Here is a 5,148-nt window from a genome sequence, read left to right on the forward strand (position 1 = left end):
AACCCGCAATACCTCTCCTGGGCATATATCCAGAAGATGTTCCAACCGGTAAGAAGGACACATGCTCCACTATGTTCATAGCAGCCTTATTTATATTAGCCAGAAGCTGGAAAGAACCCAGATGCCCCTCAACAGAGGAATGGATACAGAAAATGTGACATATTTACACAATGGAGTACTACTTGCTATTAAAAAAGAATGAATTTATGAAAATTAACTTTTTCTTTACTTCATTTTTTATCTTTTCTTTTGAAACTGTACAAAATCTTAAGTATGCGTTCCTGCTGCTCTGGGATTTCTCACTATTTCTCTAACCTCGATGCCTAACTTCCTAACTTAAAAGGCATGTTCATTCTCTCTCTCTCTCTCTCTCTCTCTCTCTCTCTCTCTCTCTCTCTCTCTCTCTCCCTCCCTCCCTCCCCCCTCTCTCCTCCAACCCCCCCATCTTGTTCTAAAGGCCTTTATGGCCTCTCTGTGTCTACAACTGTTGCTGGGTGCTGCCTCCGCTTTTGTTGGGATCTGTACTGGGACAGATCTCATTCATTTGCCACAATCAAATCAAGAGCTTTTTATTAGGAAACTAATCTTTTCCTGGACCCAGAGACATAGCACTGAGATTTGTTATCTATGTCAATTTGCGTTCATTCAGTTAATTCTATGTCACTCCAGGAAGCTCCAGTATTAACCCAGCAAATGGCAAAATGATTAACTCAATCATTTGAAACTCCTAACATAAATTTTCAGCTACAATTAGAACACAGAATGGGAGGGAAAGTTGGTCACCTGTGCTCTCTGTATAGTGTTCAACATGGTTAAGGAGGGAAGTGGCTCCATCCTGTAAGCCAAAAGCCAGTTTAGTAGATTTGGCAAGGCAGTTCTGAGGTCCAAATTAGTGCAAGAAGTGTTTGTTTAGATATGCAAAGTCAAACTGGGGACTGATACAAGCCTTGGGGCAGTCTGGTCCATGACTTCTGCTTGAATACATACCTCGCCTTTTCTGAGTAGACTAATATTAGGCTCCTAATCACCTTGGGTCACCACGTAAGATACATACAGCTTTAAAGTTAGAGCTCAACTCTCACTTGCCAATGAGATTAATTACTGAGTCATATAGCCTCTCAAAGCCCCTCTCTTGGAAGCCACTATATTCCTGTCCCATTTTTTTACTACTTCGCTGGACTCACACATCCATAGAGAGAGATTATAAAGAATTTCCAGAATAGAACCTGGGATTTCCCATGGCTGATCACCCTAAAGCCCATTTGAATTCTAAAACAAAATGAAGTTAACACAATTAGAAAGGGCAAATTTCAGCTCAAATGGTTGAATTCTGTGTACAACCTCGTCTTCTTGACTTGCTGATGATGTGTAACTATTAGATGTGTCACATTTAATCCTTAGGGACCAAGGGTTACAACTTTTTTTTCTCCCAAGTTCTTGTAGACTTACAACAGTCCTAAAGCAGCTATGATGCTGTGAAACTGTACTTGATGAAAGTTTGATAACTTCCCTCTTCCTCTCCCCTCCTTTCCTCTCCCCTTTCCTTCCATCCATCTTTTTTTTTTTTTTTGATAAAGATGGGTGCTATTTGGGGCTGATCCTCTTTTGACTCCGCAAAGCTGTTAATAAGCCTTCCTCATCTATTTACTCATGAAATATATGGCCTTAAAACTCTGGTTAAAACCAGGTGACACCTCGCATACCTATAATCCAATCACATCAGAGGCTGAGGCAGGGAAATTGTGGGTTTGAGACTACCTTGTGCTGCATAGCAAGTACTAGATCAGACTGGGATAGTCTGGTACAGATTGTATAACCTGTATTTAAAAAAAAAAGTCAAACAAACCTGACCAGAAGGAAACTCCCTTTGCCTAAGTATTTGTCTAAATATGCAGATCTGGGTGACCACTCAGCACTAATCATTCTTTCTAGGCTGTGAGTTATTCTTGTTTTCTTGTGAGTTGAGTTTGCCTTATAAATGTCAGAAGGAAGCAGAGATCAGACTCCATAGAACTGGCCCCAGCCTCTACCAATACCCAGGTCAATCTGCTGGAAGGGAAATGAGCTGCTAGGACAGTTTTCAGTTCACTTTGTTAGAACTATTCAAGTTAATGGCTCAGAGAGACAAAATAGATACAGTTTTGCCAAACACCAGAGGTTCTCCAGGATAACAGCAGTTTGCTTGTTACTACTTAGGCATTTGTGTGTGAATCCAGAGGTAGAAACCAGGCTTCCTTTACTGCTCTTCACCTTAGTGCTTTGTTTGCTTGCTTCCTTGCTTGCTTGCTTGTGTGTTTTTATGAGGTTTTTGGTGTTTTTGTTTGTTTGTTTGTTTGGGTTTGTTTGGTTTTTTTTTGTTGTTGTTGTGACAGGGCCTCTCACTGATCTTTGATTTCACTCTTTCCAGCTAGACTAACTGGCCAGTGAGATTCCAAGATTCTCCAGTCTCCATCCCTGATCCTAGCACTGAGGTTATAGGTACAATGTAACACATCTTACCTTTTCATAAGTTCTGGGAAATTTAAACTCAGGTCTTCATGCTTAAAGAAATGTTTTACACACTGAGCCATCTCTCCAGCCCTTAGGTGGGCCTAATACTATTATGCTACTAAGGAATGGCAAAGACATAGCGAAGGAAAGAGGAGAAATCCTTCAGGAGGTTGCTGATCGTTTAAGTTGTCAGACGTCAAAGAAATCTGTGAAGAATGAGTATTGTCCAGATTTCTTAAACAAGGAAAAAATAAATAAATAATTCTGAGTGTTATGAGAAAAAGTTGGAAGTTGAGAGCCCAAATGCAGAGGAGAGGCAGTTTAATGGTGCCTACTCTAGGGAGCTGAGTAACTGGGGAAGGACGGCAAGCATGGGGGCTAATGCATGATTGCATGCACGTGGAGCCATTGTAGAATCAAAGCATTGCTAAGGAACTCTGGAGAACTTGCATTGTTAGGGTTTTTAAAATCCTTGTTTCACAGGCTTATAAACAATACCTTTTGGATATTTTTTCTTCCCAAAGGCATAGCAACAGCTATTAATGATGTACTTTCTATTGAACATTACTATTTCAATTTAACTACCACTGTTCTTTATAGACTAGAAAGAAAATCCTCTAAGAGACGATTTAATATTTATAACATGTTGGCACTCAGGGATACTACTCAGTTTCCTCTTTTATGCCATGCTAAGAAATTTTAAGAAAGTGACTCAACTCATTCACACACACTGCTATCTTTGGTGATGCGTGATCTGGCATGCCTGTTGTGTGCGTACCACATAGTAATTGTACTTAATGTTTGTTTCCTTTCTGTCCATCACACAAATTGTGCTGGTGATGACCAAACTTTGCAAAAAATAGTGATGCCCATGCTGTGTCTAATATGTGGCAGTTTAAGCTTTTATTCTCCGTCACAGGAAAATACAAAGTCTCTAAATAGAAGATTAAAAGATTCCTTTCTGGAGAGCACCAGCAGCGGTTCCCCAATAGCTTCTAATAATACCGAGTGGGAAAGAACAGTTCACTGAATCATAGCCTTGCACTGTTACATAATGACTTAAGGTCAGTTATGTAAGAAGACAGAGTAATAAGCAGAAGTACACTTGGGCTACATTTGTGCAAGGACCCGACATGCGCAGGACAGAAATGACAGCCAGCTGGCAGTGGTCACATTCATGCTCTGATTTTACCCACAGGCTCCCCAGCTTGCTCTCTGCAGTGAGCTCTTCTAACTAACGTATGCCTTACTGTTACAGGGGACATGAAAGGGTAAGTTTATTTCTAGTAATTAAAAGTGGTCACATCAATTTATTAAGGTATTTTCCATAAAAAAAAATCACTTAGGCCTTAAGGCGTCTGAACACTTGACTTATTTTTGTTTTTACATTCATGTATTTTTAAATTAAGATACAATTATATAATTTCCCCATTCTCTTCCTACACCTTTCATGTTGCCCCCATCCCCTTGGAAATTGATGGCCTTTTTCTGTTAGTATTAATATATTACAATATACTGGTGTATATTATATATGCATAAATATACAAATACAACCTGCTGGTTTGGGTTTTGTATGTCTATGGCTTCATATGGCTTCGGGGTTGATAACTTAGCATTGGACAATTAATAAAAGGGTAGTTTGGTTTTTTTTGTATGTGTATGGCTGTTTTGCCTACATGTATGACTGTATACTACTTGGGTGCCTGGTGCCTGCTGGGGCCAGAAAAGGGCATTGGATCCTCTGAAAATGGTGCTACAGATGGGTATGAACCACCATGTGGGTACTGAGAATCAAACCCAGGTCTACAAGAGCAGCAGACAGCACGCTTAGCCACTAGGATATCCCCCAAACCCCAAACTTGTCTTTTGAATACAGGAAATAGAAACCCTAGGTGTGCAAAGTCCACCTTGGCTATCTTATCTCTCTGATATTTTGTTAAGTAGAGCAAAATCAAACATTTTTACTTTGGAATTATCTAATATGGACTTGAGTCTTAGTCTATGCTTAATATATTTTGAATTTTGGATCAGACACTTAACTTCTTCCAAGCCTCAGTTTCTCTGTTATAGAATATGAATCATTTTCTTTACCTATATCAAAGGGTACCAAGAAGGCAAAAGGGATAGGGAAGTGGCTATGTGGCAAAGTGCTGGTGTGTAAACTTGAGTAGCAGGGTTTGGATTGCTAGCGCCCACATAAATTGTAAGCATATGTGGCAGCTCACCACTTAGGAAGAAGAGGTGGAATTACTAAAGCAACCTGGTTAGCTTGTCTACCTGAATTAGATAGAGACTTTTGGGTTCAACTCAAAGAGTGTGATTTAGTACATAATGGGGAGATTGATGAAGAAAGACATCCAAGACTAGACTACCTATGGCCTCTGCATGTGGACACACATATGTCTGCTCACATCTCCCTATACATGCATCCCCACAATACTCATTCACATTCTAGAAAATTGCAACATGTGATTATATATGTCCAGGTGCTTCATAAGCTGAAGAATGCTATACAAACATACGATGCTATAGTCCTAGAGTTTCCTCCTAAGGAAAATAAGAATGACTTCCAGGGAAACAAGGTTAGGATGGTCAACTATTTTCTTGACAAAGGCTTTGGAAGGAAAGGAAAGGGAGGGGAGGGGAGGGGAGGGGAGG

This window comes from Mus caroli, chromosome 14, assembly GCF_900094665.2.
Source record: "Mus caroli chromosome 14, CAROLI_EIJ_v1.1, whole genome shotgun sequence".
NCBI lineage: Eukaryota > Metazoa > Chordata > Mammalia > Rodentia > Muridae > Mus > Mus caroli.